The 15,974-nt window shown below is 46.4% G+C and overlaps 1 protein-coding gene across 9 annotated transcripts in view; it reads right to left on the bottom strand.

Moving 5' to 3' along the window:
- TEAD1 (TEA domain transcription factor 1) overlaps window positions 1-15,974 on the bottom strand; it is a 261,367-nt gene that overhangs the window by 72,435 nt on the left and 172,958 nt on the right. The window lies entirely within an intron of this gene.

Below are 15,974 nucleotides of genomic sequence, written 5' to 3'. Positions count from 1 at the left end.
TTACATTTATTGCTACTGCATTTCATCCTGTTAGATTAAGTTTATCATTCCAGCCCGTCAGGATCCTCTCACATCCTCATTCTTGTCTGAACTTACACTTTAACCACAGGAAAAGGACCTCTAAATTCAGGTTTAAACTGCTTCTCTGAGCATTCGGTTTCAAACTTTTGAGAACTACCAATATCCCCTGTAGGGTCCTCGGGTCTGCTTCTCCATCTCTCAAATGGTTGTACAGATTTTGCAATTTGTCTCAAAGGCTCGCTGACAGCACAGCCCGGCCAGGAGTGCCTCATTACCAGAAGCCAGACCTAAATGACAATGTCTGCAGACGAGCCAAGCATCCTCCAGCCCAGGGCCTCACTGTGAGCCCTGTTTAGGGCTGTCTGAGTGGCCAGAACAAAATAAATCCAGGGTTCTATATTACATGCAATTTCACCCGAACCTTGTCCAGATGGCAGGAACGTGCCCTGCCCCCATACCCGTCTTCTGTGAAAGCAGACGCGGTTGTGTGACTTGTGTGACACGTAACCTCCATAACTGATTTCTTATGGCATGTGGTCCCGCGGGGAGATGAACATCCAGGTCAGCCACATTTGGCCGTACACAACCCTGCGGTCCGTGCGAATGATACCCGTCGGAGCTAAATGATGTCAAATCAAACTTCTCAACATTACCATGTCTACAGCAGGGCCTCGCTGAGCACCTAGCATGCGCAGAGCACTACACGACAGCCACCATTTCACTGAAGCTTGTTGTGACTCTCACGTCCCTGTTCTTTACGTAAGTAAGATCACCTTTCGAAACCCTGCGTTCTTTCTTTCGTACCATGTTTGAAGCCGTGAAGGGTAATTAACTTGAGGTTTCTGTGTGTTTCTTGCCTCCACAAGGGGTACCGCTGATTCGACTTTTAAATTCAGATTCAACTAACTCTGAGCACCCACCTGATCTAGTAAGTACAGTGTTTGTTAATCACTTTATTTCGTGTGAATTTTTTAATCACCATGCGGGCAGCTTTGTACGCAGAAACACTATTTGGGCTTACCTGGTTTTTAAAAATGGGTATTTTATTCATTTATTTAAAAAACAAGGGGCGCCTGGGGGCTCAGTCAGTTAAATGACCAACTTTGGCTCAGGTCATGATCTTGTGGTTCGTGAGTTTGAGCCCCGCATTGGGCTCTGTGCTGACAGCTCAGAGTCTGGAGCCTGCTCTGGATTCTGTGTCTCCCTCTCTCTCTGCCCCTTCCCACTCAGGCTTTCTCTCTCTCTCTCTCAAAAGTAAACATTAAAAAAAAAAAAAAAAACAGATGTAAACACTCTATCTAGTTCATCCTTAAGTTTTAAGCTCAACTTACATACCTTATAATTTTTATAACCACATTCAAAGGGCCATTCAAATAATGTTTGCTCCATTTTACAAAGCTAATTGAAAGTCCTTTAAACGTTTAAAACTGGGTATTTAACTTAGAATATATTTAATTCTTTTAATTATTAGAATTGTTTGACTGAATTTCCAAAACCTTCCCTTAAACAACTCTTAGAAACCTAACGAATTATCTTAAATGTTCTAATACTGCTTACAATTCTAGTAAGACTTCAACCCTCCCCCAAATCAAGTCTAAACCAATTACCTCATTGCACATTTTAATTTGGAAATAAAGGCTCACCCGTGGCACGGGCCAAATTATTTTAAATAATTACTTGAAACATCAAATGTGTATAAATCCTCTGAGTCAAATATTAACACTATAGCTTTGATTCTATTAAAATCTTCTGTTTTCAATTCTAAATCTGCCCAGAATTAAAATATGCCTACCATTATGGAAACAAGGATGACATTCCAAATGACCGTGGGGTATCTATTAGGCAACCCCGGGGTTGGACATATTTTGGGGAAATCAACAAGGTTCTGAATGGATCTTGGTCAGTGACCTTGACAAGAACATCTGAGCCCTATTTATATATATTTCTATAGTACGGCTTTCCAAATGGGGTGGATCCATATAGTCCAGAATTCCCTTGCCAAGGACTGGGAGCTTGGGCACCCACAATCACCGATGTAACCGGCAGCCGGCCTTGGGTCACACAGCATAGTCTTGTTTTGCAGTCATGATCAGAATGCTGGGAATTGGAAATGTTAACCCTAATTTTTCTCTTTCTTCTAAAACACTCGCGAGTGTGTGTGTGAGCATGCACGCGCGCGCGCACACACACACCCACACCCACACACACACGGTGGTCCAGTAACCTTACATTACAAACAGGACTTTCAATAAAGGTAATGGCAACGTTAAGCATGCATGACATTCCTAAACGAATCCTACTGGCAGGTGGGGACCACCTCTTTGCACCTTCTACGATGCCTGCCTGGTGCATCAGGGATATAAAGAGAAGACAGACTGCCTGCCCACAAGGAGGTCACTGGCCAACACAAAAGCTAAGATAAAAGCACCAACCAGCTCCAAGGGTCACACTAGGACTACCGCCATGGAAGAGGGTCTGATAACATACACGGACAATCGGACACCGTAATTTAGGAAGTCTAGAAAGCTGTCCCCAAAGTACCGGAACATCATCTAGGCTTTTAAGGACAGATGATACTTTCTCCCACGTTTTATTATGAAAAATTTCAGACATACAGAATTTTTTTTTCTTTTTTGCAGAATCTCACAGCACACACTACGTACGTACCCACCTCCTTCGCTTTTTCTATACTTGCTTCGACATGCCTTTCCGTTCCTCTGCCCATCCGCCGAGCTCTTATCTTATTGCTGCGGTTGCGTTTTGTGTTGTGGTGGTTTCCGCAGGCATGGCAACACTTTTCCTAAGACTTCAATGTGAGTATCATTAACTGAAGTGCTAAGACAGATTCTGGCAGGCAGAATGGAGGGGCATGGGAGGAAGGCCATGCCACACGGAAGAGCGGCATTTCCTTACACACAGAAGCAGGAACGTGGAACCCCACAAAACCACACCTGCCGGCCCTGAAGCTCCTTTGACTGTCCCACACTTCCTTTCTGGGCCCAAGAGTTTCTGACCCGATAGTCAGCGCCCACAGCATTCACGCCTCACCTTCACACTTCTCTATCAATATTTGTGATAGCTTATAGAGCTCAGTGCCAATGTCACACTTCACCACTAAGTGTCATTATACTGTAGCTACTCTGGGGCATAAGATGTCCGTTAGACACCTACACCCCCTTGCTTCTTTAAGCCTGAGGCTCGGCAGCTGTGGCTGCCCTTGCTTTTCCCACAGGCAGCGGGCAGCAGCAAAGACAGACAAAGCCCGACTCGTCACTTTCCTACCGTGATCCTCACCAGGCACCGCAATCCAGCCTTTATTTATTCTTCCTTTCTCTTAAAGAACATAACAGCGTTGAAAGTGAGCCATCATCGCTGCTCCCGTGCCCCGGATGGCCGTGCAATCTCCCGCTAAAAGGGACAACAGGGAGCAAGACTCCAGCTGAAAGGCGAGGAGTCTGCACAGGGCTTGCCTTGCCCAGACAGAAGACTGGTTAACGTTGTTGTGGGCTGGGTGTGTGATGGGATGTGGCCTCAAGGTCATGTTTGAGGCCCAGCAAATGCAGGGTCTGTGGCTAGAAATTGTAGCCCAGAGACACTGGGCTTTCACAGCGTAAGAGCCACTTTGTAATTGAATGGAGGCAGGGAGCCACAAAGAAAGAAGTAAGGCACGGAACCTTCTCTTAATGGCTGTAGCCGGGGTTCAGAGGCAAACTCACACCAGGGGAGGGCTGACCACCCCAGGGGCAGGGCAGGGGCTCTGGTCACTGCACATTGGCCCTCTCCTTGCTGGGAGGGATACCTGAGGATCCCCCACGTCTCTTAACCACGTAGAAAATCAGAAAGGAAACTCCAACTTCTCCAGACTGCTAGAACGAAGCCATATCAAACAGACACTGATGCTATGGTTGAGACCTCAGGGCCTTCTTCCACAGCCCCTCACAAACCCTAACTCAGCTCAATGACCCTACTGGCTACCAGAAGCTTCCCTGTTAATACCCTGAGCTTTCCAAGCTCTGTACCCGCACGCACAACTGCTTTTTCCTGTATTGCCCTGACTCTTCTCTGCACATCTGGATTCTGCTCATCTTTCAAATGCCTCGTCCTTCGTGAGCCTTCTGGATAGAAGAGGCCTCCCTTTTTCTTAAACATCCACAGCCTCTGACTTGGGCCTCTTCGCTGCTGGTTCATATCCTTTCTGCCTTATATTCTATTGTTTCGGTACACGCCATGGCTCCAACCAGAAGTCGCTGAAAATAAGAACCAATGGTACTCCTCTTTTCTCTGCTTCCCCTTCCCAGGCAGCTCAGTGTTTGTGGAGTGAGTCACTGACAGGGGCAGAAGCAGGGCTGCTACATCCCTGCAATCAATGCACTATGACACGGGATCATCAACATAAAGTGAACACAGAAAAGGGAAAGATGTCCCAGTGGAAAGAAGCAAAGAAGACGCAAGGTGACGAGACCACGAGACGTGGCTCTGTCCTCCGACACAGGAGCGGCGCCCTACAGAGAGACGGTTTACGAAGTACTTTCTCGGCCAAGATTCTCTAAGGTGGTGGTAAAATACTTTGTAGCCACGAATCCCCCCCCCCGCCCCTTTTTTTTCCCTGTCAGCTGAGGTTCCTCTCAAGGAAAAATTCTCTTATGCTTTGAAAGTCAACACCAAAAGCACAAGTGTAGGGGACGATGTGGGCACCAAGGGACACATACTCCTCCTGAATCTATGGGGAGTCTGTAGGGATGGACGCTGCCAGAGGAGGCAGTCAAGGGTCTTTATTAACTAACCTGGGAGGAGTTAACAATTAACCTTGTTTTCCACATGGCTGCCATTGCACCAGCAACATGGGGAGGAAAAGGAGGCCTACTGAAGCTGGTCAGTCACCGTCTAGTCAGACAACTGATGGCACCTGCAGAGCACAAGCAATATGCCAGCATCACGGGGGGTATGAAGATGCCACTGCCTTCAAGGAACCTACACCTGTGAAGGACCCTCATGACAATGGAGTCCAGTCGCCCGGCCCGGGCCTGTGCCTCTCGTGCACCACAGCTGATGCGGCCCACGTATCCGAATGCTTCCGTGATAAATGCCTACCCCTCCCACTTTGCCAGACAGGGAGTTCCACAGGAGCACTGGCCACACATTGGGGTCTGTGCATCACTGTACCCCCGGGGCCGAGCACACAGCATGTCCTCAAGAGTAAGTACACACTGATGAACGACTGAATGGCAGGGATGGACAACCAGAATGGGAGGAGGGTACAAAGCTAAGCTTGGGAATAAAGGAAGGGTCACCAAAAACAAACAAACAAACAAACAAACAAACAAACAAACCAAAAAACAAAAAACAGCATCTGAACCAACCCCAGAGCACTACCAATGAGGAAGTTCAGTGTCTCGGTTAATCCCTGATATAAATCATTGACCAAAAACCAGCACCAACGTGGAAAATCACCAGAAAGGGCTGGACAGCCTGTTCTGGGTTGTGAGGGGTTGGTGCTGTGTGTTCCCAATCTAAAGGTTTACAGAATGGACTGATGGCCTTCAGGAGGTGAACATTGGCAAGTCCCTTAAAGAACCTGTGTCTGCATTCCGCTCAGGGGCTTAGAAGCAATCGCCATAGCAGAAAGAATACAGAGGACAGCTATGTTAACCTCTGGCAAGTCGGCACTGACTCCTCACACCCCTTCAAAAGGCCTGGAGAGAACTCAAATCCCACTTCTAGGAGCTCCTACCAGTCAACGGCGGCTGATAACATTATCAAGGGATGGCCCCCATAAAACGCTGTCTTGTCCTTCCTCTTAGCGGGACAGCTGACAGACTGCACATTCGGAGTAGACTACAAGGGCCAAAGAGGCAAGCAAGTAAAACCGCCCAATGCTTTGTATGGAACACAGTCCTTCTACATTGGAGAGAAATCCTTGCTGTAATTATGTCTAGAAGGAAAATAAATATGAATGAAGAAAGCGTCTCTGGTGGTCCATTCTCTGCGAAGCGGTAAAGAGATGCTGGATGATCACCTTTTAAATTCTCGAATGAAGAGCTGAACTTTATACCCCTGTTCTGCCTAGTCCATCCTGTCCACGGCTACCTACAAAGCACAGCTCTGGCTTAGCCACGTTACTGCTTTAAGACCTTAATGGCTGACTGCCTACAGTCTAAAGGTCAAACCACCGTAGTATAGTATTCAATGCTGTTCCACCATCTGGCCCCAACTTTGCGTTCTCATGACATTCCACCTCCACCATCACCTGAATCCATTTTGCCACCATCAAAACGCACAATGTAGCTTTCAGTTCCCTGAACCGTCCTGCCATTCAGAGGTTTTGCTCACGGTTAGGACGATCCATCAACAAATCCTTCCAGGCCCAGCTCGGAGGGGGTGTCCTCCATGAAACCCCGTCTGAAACACGCACAAGGCAGGGAACATGTGAAGAGTGAGCCAGAGAGTCAGGAGCCTGGAGCTCACCTAGCAGACCAGCGTCTGGGAAAGACCACAGCGCAACAGAGCAAACTGGTAACAGAAGATAGATAGTGTGAGTTATAAACACATCACTCAGCATGGCTTGGTTCTGGCCGGGAGCGTAGCAGAGAATCACCATTTTGCTCTGGGCCCACGATGCCTTACTTCTGCCTGTGTCAAGGCACGGCCCACATTCTGGCTCTAGTAAGACTCCTTGTGTAACAGACCATAAGCTCCTTAAAGGTAGGCTCTGTGTCTATACACACTCAAGGTGTAGACGGGATTGAATATAGGTGCATGTGGGATTGAATGGAACCCATGCTTGTTGCCCTTGACGGCAACCTAAACAGACCCCCTACCACAGGCTCTCAGGGAAAATCTTCACTCATCTTTGGGGCATCTGCCTTTTCTTTCAAAGCCACATCTGATTATGTTGCTTTCTCACATCCACAGGTCCCTGGCCACTGTAAGAAACACACACACTCCTTAGCCCGTACCTAGGCCTACTAGCCCATTTGTGTAGATGGCTCCTCTATTCTAGCACAAAGAACTTTGAAGACTTCCCAAGGTCACTATCATGCTTTTCCGTACCTCTATGCCTTTGCACAGACCATATGTTCTTTCCCTTCTCCTTTGCCTGCAAACTCCTACTCATCCCTGTAAGCCCCAACTGAAGTATTTTCTCCCTAAGGTCTTCTGGGACCCATCCAGAGTGAGTCATTTTCTCATATGCCCAGCATACCCCCTGCTGCTCTACACAAGGATTACTCATCTAGGGGACTATTCATTCCCCGTCTAGGGCTATAACTGCTCCATAGAAACAATCTATCTAGTTCTCTCTGACTGTAGATCCGGCACCTATTAAGTAGGTACTCAGTAAATGTCTTTAATAAATGACCGAGTGAGGTCTCCTACACAGAGAAAAAATGATCTAGAAAAAGATCGTATAAAGTGGGCAACACCAACAGTATCACCTGAAACCCGTAAGCCCCTTTACAGTTACGACTACTGCAATGACAGGCAGCAAAGTTTTCCAGACCCTCGTTCTGCTCTCTTAACTTGGCACAAGGGGGACCAGCACATGCCCCTTTCCTCCTCTCCCCTTCCTACTCACACCGACCTCCAAATGCCACAGGAATATGGACCTGGTCCAAAAGAAAGCTAATCTCAACATTAACCCAGGAGAGTCTTGTTAATGAAAAACTTTGCTAAGAACACTCTGTTTATTTATTAATTATTTGGCCTTTAAAGAAGTGTGAAATCCACACATGTGAAGTGCCAAAAACTGTTGGTTTTTCATGGAGAATCTTTAATGGTGGCAATGCTGCAGACTTGTTTTTGTTTTTGATTCCGAAGTAGGACTTGCAGTCTTGCTGGGGAAGTTGGACTTGTACTTATAAGCTGTGTGAGTCAGGGGCGGCTTGCTTAACTTCTCTGGAGCCTTATTTCCTCACCTGTGAAATGGGGATGAAGTATCCACTCGGGAGCATTGTTGCATGCGTTAGCAATGACAGGGGAAGGGTCTCACCCCTCAAAGTGATCTTAAATGGTCCTGGGACTATTATGCAGTGTCACTGCACTTGGTTTATATGCTTTCATCGCTTGGAACGCGTATGTGAGGTTTCTCTGTCCAGAGAGCCATGCCACACAGCATCTTGTATAAACCTACAATGCTTCTACTTTCTGGGATCTTAACACGGAGCAGCTCTGCCACGCGGCACTGAAACCGTTCTGGACATCTTGACCGCACGCGAACCTGTCAAAAGGATGTAGCCACAGAAACTGTTTCCAAGTAAACGGAGCCCTTTATTAGGATATCTTAACGTTAACCGGGCATCATGCAGGCTACTTACTTGCTATAATAATCTTTTAATTTAGAATGGATTGTTCATTGAATAAGATAGTGGGAATTAGGTTTTTGCCAAGGGCGAAGCACGGCCAAAATTCTTGTAATCCGTGGCAGATTGTAAAATTATCTTTATGAACAGGCTGGCGGCATCGCATTAAATAGCACGTCCCCCGCCGGATTTCCAGAAGTTAGTTCTTAGTGTAAATACAACCGTCACTAGAAGAATAAAGCAAGAAACTTCTGTAGCTTACTAGGCGGCTGCCGTACAGAGGCACGTTACCCATGCACTCAGTCGAAGGGACACTCACGTGGGACTGCCCACTGCTTAGGAAACATGCTAAATAAAGAGGATTCTAAATGCCCAGGCACTCGGAAATTCTTTTAAAAATAACATGGAAACCATGATCATAAAGGACATTTTAAAAACTGCACTCAAACTGAGGACATATTAATTTGAGGGCTAAGCGAAACGAAAAACCTACTGTGTGGTGGGTAGAGACGCAATGAGATGGGAGCGAGGTGGACAACAGCGTGTGCTGAAGACCTACTGTGCGTCAGGGCCACGTAGCACGCTGTGGCTTATTTGCTCGTGTGCGTCACCCTCGCACCTACCTTGTTCCCAGTTTGTGGATGCTGACTGATGCTCAAAACGCTCAGAAACCCACCCAAGTCGCCAAACTGCTAAGTGGGGGAGTCGGGGTCCGACTCCACCCTCATGACGCCTTGACTTTGGACCGACTGCTCTGAAGATAGCCTCGATACCCCAGTAAGTTAACTTCTCACAAGGCCACTACTAGGTGCTTAGTGAGAACACAATCTTACTAGAAGGGGGCACAACCCGGCCGTGAAGTGGACTGAATGTACACCACTTAACGTCCTCCATCCACCACCTACAACACAGGGTAAAACTCAACCCGTCCTTCTGCTTTCGAGTCCTTCCTAATCCAGCCCCGACGCACTCCCCTCCCTTGCTTGACGACCATCTGTTGAATACTTTCTCTACAAAAGGCGTCACACGAAGCACTGCAGGAGCAGTGTGGGAGATCCACTGGAACAGTGCATATTCTCTGCCCTCGAGGGGCTTAGAGTACAGGAGGGAAACTGAGGCAGAAAGCCATACAACAGCAATAAAAGCAGGGCATTATGAGGATGAGAGGGACAACTAAAGAACAGTCTGAGATAAAAATCCAGACGTTTTCTCCCATGGTTGCCACGCTCGGACATTCACGCAGCTGCGCCCGTTACATTCGACTGGTCGCAAAACCAAGAGCAGCCAAAGGCAGCAACACACGGGCCGATCATTAAGGAGAAAACAGTGGCCTATGCACTGGGCTTTCTACGTGAGATCGTGAACAAGCAAACCAGAATACCTCTCTTGGTCGAGTTTCACATTCAGGAGAGTCAACCCCCTTTTATTCTCCTTTAAAAATTTCAAATTACCCAGGTGATATGCAGTATATTCTCCCTGTAAAAAATTAAAATGTTACATACACAAACCCACGTTTTTTGTTTTGTCTTGTTTTTTGCCTTTTATCCTGTCACTCTCTACACATACTGTCATGTCATGTTGGGTTCTATTCCTTTCGTGTGAATGACCTCACCTCCCCTCCCCGCACCCCACCCCCCCTCCCGCCATCCCGCCCAAATCTGCTGAAGGCTTATTTCTGACTTACCAAAACCCAGGTCACATGGCACTTCCCAGTTCCCTGCCCGTTAGCCTGCTCTGCTCCTTCCGCTCAGCAGGCTTTAGGTGTGCGTCCAGCACGGGGCTCACCATACTACACGCTCCTTGTGGGTGTTTCCACTTACCTTCTTTGACAAATTATCAGCTTCCTGAAGGCAGGGGACACCTCCTACTCCCAGTCTCCCCGAACCCCCAGCTCCCGGCACAGTACTGAGAATGTGCTACTTCATGATAGCACCACTGCTGATTTTAGCCCCATCTTGAAAGGCAAAATATTTGAAGAACTGTCATGACGGCACACAGGAGGTGGTGACTGAATGTTTTCTTCCAAGAGGCGGGAAGAGAGGGAGGAAGACAGAGCTGGCAGGACAGAAAATCACCGTGCTGGCGGATATCTGGGATATAAAGAGAACACGACAGGGGCTCCTGCCTTCGAGGAACTCACAGTCCAGGTGAATGCTGAGAGTGGCAAATACCCAAGAACCTTTCCTCTTCCCAAGCTCTAAGAAACGTACGAGGCACCCATAATCACAACTGAGATAGATACTGGGGAGGGCAAAGGGATGGGGAGGGGTTACTTTATTCCCTGGCAGAAAGCACCTGCGAAACCCACAGCCCACCCTTCTTCAAAATGACAACACTTTTCATTCCTGTGATCAAGTTCAGATTTACCATCCGGCCTCAATCCACCACCTACAAAGAGTATAACGTTCAGTATCCAACAGAGAAAAACACACGTTCTAAGAAACCTCCCAACTTTTTCATTGGTAGAATTGGTAAGGATGAACTGGATAAAACACAGATGAACTAGCTAGCCATATTCTGGGTAGCCACAGTATTTTTCAAGACAAGGAACACATACAGTCAACGTGGCCTCATCTGCAAGCTCATTCACCACACTCAAGTTTGATTTTAAGAAAAGGCAGAGCCCAAACTACTTCTGCTTACATGGCTCTAGACTTGAAGGTTGCTTTGCAAAGATATCTCGGAGTGAAATTATCCAGCAAACCCTTGTGTGGATAGAAGGTTCCACAAGTCAACAACCGCTTAAGCAGTTTAAACCAACAAGCAAGATGCCCTCTATTTAAATGCTATGAGCGAATCTATTTTAAGCCTTTAAAAATCCTCTGGGCAGGTGTTTAAGCTGTGTACAGACTGAGCCTGCGGAGACTCTCGGGGTGGGGGAGGGTGGGCTCCACTCTCCATGCAGGCAACATTTTGTTCCGACAATCTTCCTGCAGCAGGTCATGTGACAAAGGCCAAATAAACAGCATCTGGGGATTTTCAATTACAGACCTTCGCCCAGCATGCCTGCACTGTAATCTCTACCAGATGAGGCTCAGGCCTCCCTATTTTCAATAATTCACACACTGTGTACACATAACATGACAATAAGGGCATTCATGGAGCGGCCTGATTCGCAGATCAAAGCTAGCAAAGGGCCAGCTGTAAGCATGCTCTACTGCTGGATGATTCGTGCTTTTCACAGGCTTGGAAAGACACTCTGCAGGACCTGGCAAGCCGGCCTCTTTCCTGTGCGGGATGCCGAGCAAACTCTGAGCATGAACCGGGCACAGTCTCCCCGGGATGGCCAGAGAGGCGACCGGACTCCATGCACAACCCCGCAAGCACTGGGCAGCCTCAAACTCCAATCGGCCCTCCACAGGGGCTTGCCTTGGCCAGTGCAAGACCCGTGCAAGAGCTCTATTGCTCCAGGGAGCAGGTGGTTCTTGAAAACAAACCTGTTCTAAAAAGACAAGGCAAGGTTCCCGTACTTAAAGAAACCCCCAGCCAGGTGCTCGAGTTTACAAATCCACTGGCTGTGCTGTTTCCGTGTCGCCGTCGCACCCATACAAACGACTAGGGCACAAACTACATGGAGGGATATTTTTAACGGCTGTCACAGAGCTTTGGGTCTGGGAAATGAAAGAGGACACTCTGTTGTTATTCCTGAAATCCCTACACGTTAACTCAATTAACTCGGGTGCGCGCAGACCAATGCGTTTAGGCACTGTGGGCGTGTGAGCATGCGCGCCCGAGGGCTTTGAAAGCATTCAGAATGCTCAAGTCCACAACATTCCAAATACCCATCGCCCTGCAAGGAGAGCTGCCGCTGGAGGAAACCAGGACACTGATTCTTCGTATAAAGATTTCATACCCGTCAATCAGGGCAGGATCCCGGAGAAAGCCATAATGGTGACTTCCTCAGCAGCAAACACATGCTGCTCACCAGCTGTGGGCTGTGCATCCTTACCCTCTTTTCTCTCTCATTCAGAATGGTTTCCTCTTAATCACAATAATCCCAAAAGTGCTAAAACATATCAATCGTTGGGTAAGCCCTGCCTACAAAGGGCCAGCCGGCTGGCTTTTATGGCCTTGTCCAACAGCAGCTGATACTTCATTCAGTGACAAATCCAATTGAGCAGTTACAAGAGATTTAGCCTCCCTGAAAAAATATTGGGGTTGATCTGGCACTCTAAAGTCAGCACATGCTCTGCTGCCATATTGTTGCAGAGATTACTCTCTGCTGTCATATTTGGATGTCTACAGCCAACCGTCTCGCACCTTCTCTACCCTTGCCCCCCACGATCTAATGATGGCGGTGGTGGGGCAACAATGTAATCCCTGGATAAAAAATACAAGCTACAACCGTATTTGGAAACTGACTCAATGATGTGATTTTATCATCCTCACACACATGCACGCGCGCGGGGATAATTGGCTCTACTTTTCCGATGGGAATGTCTAGCACGCTGGAGGGAAAAAACTATGGGGTGAAATTGATTTTACTCTAACTTTTGGGATCTAAGTCAGCTTTGAAGGGTGAAAAGAGATAAACAATGTGTAAAGATCTCACCCTTGGACTGAAATTCATCATATTAAAAACTCCTGCAGGACTAGTGTAAAGGTCTTGTCATTAAATTTTTCACATTCGTTTTAGAAATCAGAATGTTAAAACGTAAGAACAGCTTTAGGCCAGGGTGGAGAGAAGCACATAAACTGACAGAAAGAAAAATTAACTTTTGAATATTTAATATACTCAAAATACATATATTCTTTACAGATAATTATAAATGCAAGTTAAGAGAATCTCCTAAGAAAATAGCTTGGATAATTTAGCTATTAAAGGGACACGCAACCAACAAAATGCAGCTTTTAAGCAACACCACAAGGTAATTTACAAAATACAATAAAAGGGAAATGATCTAATAGGAACACGGGCTGATTATTCCTTTAATATTACGGCTTTGTAGTCAACAGTTGGTTATTTATCCCAGCTTTCACGATACCAAAAAAGTGACCACAGAGACATCTGGCTTAAAAAAAAAAAAAGTTTTCAGTGCCATAAATGAGACATTTGCAATTGTGGCTGGCAAGATATCAGTGATGGAATATTCCATACATGGAGTTCTTATTTCATGTGGTTTTTAAAACTTTATTCTCTACTCTGGATTTTTTAAAGCATAAACTGAAAATTAAAACAAAAACAAACACCCAAAGCCTGCAGACAGGAGAAGACATTAACTTCTGTGAATAACTATCCATTAGATTAATATTTTGCCAATGTCACTTGTCACAACAAAAGCAGCAGCATTTATAATTTACTCTAAGACTGGTTTAATTAAAATTCAAAAAACCACGACAAAGCTAGATTGAATTTCATTCGCCACATTGTAATTACTTACTTTGTAGCTCACTATAAACAATATTTTATTACGTCCACAAAAATGCACTTAAAACTAACAGTAATGCGGAGACATTGGGAAGAACAGATGAAGTGCCGTCACTTCTACGTTGAACAGAGAGTGACTTCCAAACTTTCGTATCACATAAGAAAGTGGGTTCCCATTTCCCCAAACTGAGGGGACCTAGGAGTCTGCCTGCATTACCTTCCCTTAGAGTAGGGCTCGGACTCAGAACACAGATTTGGCAAAACCAGATCTGTGGACCTCCCTCCCAAGACCAAGAAGGAGTCTCACTTGGCTGAGACTCAACAATGAGACAATAGAGGCTGCCAGGCATGATGAATGACTTAAAGGCTTAAAACCACCATTTCCATCCTCCCAGATAAACAATTAGCTTAAAAAAAAAAAATTCTGGAGGCAACTTCCAATACTGTTAATATATGCCTGGCAGGGGAGAATTAGTTTAGTGAAATTAGACTTACTTTAAGGCCATTTGTCTGAGGCATTCTCTGAAAGTGCTTTACTGAAGTGGGAAGAAAGAAACCTTTCACTTTGGATAAAGGACAAAGTTTAGAATTTTAAAAGTTAGAAAAGGCTCAGAAACATCTGAGTCTCCTAAAGCCACTATCAAGGTTTTAGATGTATTTGATTACTGAATTTTTCCATTCCCTCTCCCCTTATTTTAAATCCACATAATTCGTAAAGGCGGCATAATAATAAAAAAAAAAATTGCTTATTGAACAAGGCAGGCAGGCAGTAACACGATCTAAGCATGAAAGGAAACGGCCTTCACGCACCCTTGCCAGATAAAAACCAGTGGTTCTGAAACTGCACACAGGCCATTCTCTGGAGCTCGTGAGGCTCCAGGAACGAATGCCTGAGACGTGACAGAGAAATATCTGAAGAGTCAACCTGCATTTTTCTAGAATGAATTTACAGGACGGGGCAAGAGTACCTCGGGAAGTTCACCGAGCCTCCATTAATAAATGGGGTAGCAGTGCGGTTCCCATGACGACCGAGACTCCGACTCTAGGGAAAGCTTAGTGCACAGCCACCAAAGGTTTTCCCTCAAATCTCAACTTCCCGTTTGGAGGTGCTGACAAAACCAAACATACTTTTAAGCCCGGGGATACAGGGCAGGGTTTTCCAAAAAGGATTCTCCTAGCATTCGGCTTGGTCCATCGTGGGGTGGCCGCGTCACCGGTCTCGGAAACTCCGTCTTGCTACAGAGACTTGGAACGCGATTTTAAAGGGAGTTAAGGGCCCCCAGAGAATGTTCTGTGGGTTAAATATACCTGCTGTAATATTATAATGTGTTATGACAAGTTATATATCATTGTAATAGGCTCCCATGATTAACATTAGTCTGACTGGTTTTTCTTTGCTCTGTAGAAATGGTTTGAGGAATTCAGAGTCAGCTTGCTCACCAGAATCCAGCACCTGGGGAAAACGGACTGCATTTCTTTAACATATGTAACCTTGAGGCTGATACTTCACGAGGTCAGGACACACTTTCAGATGAGAGCTTTCCAGATTCCTCCACAGAAATGGTGTGGGGGGGGGGGGGGGGTGGAAAAATACAGACTGTAGAACTGTGCCATTAACTAGTCACTGACTTTAGGGAAAGTTAAACCCCTTTTTGAGCCTCAGTTTCCCCAAAGGGCTAGTACCCTGTAATGCTATGATATCACAATGATGAGATCTAGCTACTTTTAGATTCCCTCCAAACACAAACGGCCAGAGAACAAATAGAAAGCTCTGGTGTCCTCCTGTCCTCCACCCTCTGCCTCCCTCTGAATGCTCAAAGTGTGGAGCCTCCACGGCCCAAACCAAAGGAAGATGGCACGCTTCCCAGGAAATGCAAGTAGCTGCATGAAGGACAGCTACTATGAGAGCAGCGCTGGTCTGGGGGGGGGGGGGTGCTGGGATTAGAGGGATTCTTAGAAAAGCCCAAGAAAATTACAAAGTCACCCTTCCAAAAACAAGGCAAAGCAAACATTCACCTTCGAGTTTCCCTCCGGGAATAGTGATGGAGGAGACTTAAGTGCAGTCTGTATGCTAAGGTGAGGACACACTTCTTAATCAGCACCCTTCCTTGCTATCTCAAGAGCTGTGCTAGAGCAGAGAGATACTATGCGAAAGCCAATGGCTTCTGAGCACCCATTATGGGCATGACTTGGAGGCGGACAGTGAAGAGGACAAAGGAAGGAAAAGGTACTGCTTCTGCACTCACGGAACTTACAATCTAGCTACCTAATGGTGTATAAGAGACGCA

This window comes from Panthera tigris, chromosome D1 (assembly GCF_018350195.1).
Source record: "Panthera tigris isolate Pti1 chromosome D1, P.tigris_Pti1_mat1.1, whole genome shotgun sequence".
Lineage (NCBI taxonomy): Eukaryota > Metazoa > Chordata > Mammalia > Carnivora > Felidae > Panthera > Panthera tigris.
Note: the sequence above shows the minus strand (reverse complement) of the source record. Positions and strands in the feature narration are given on the sequence as shown.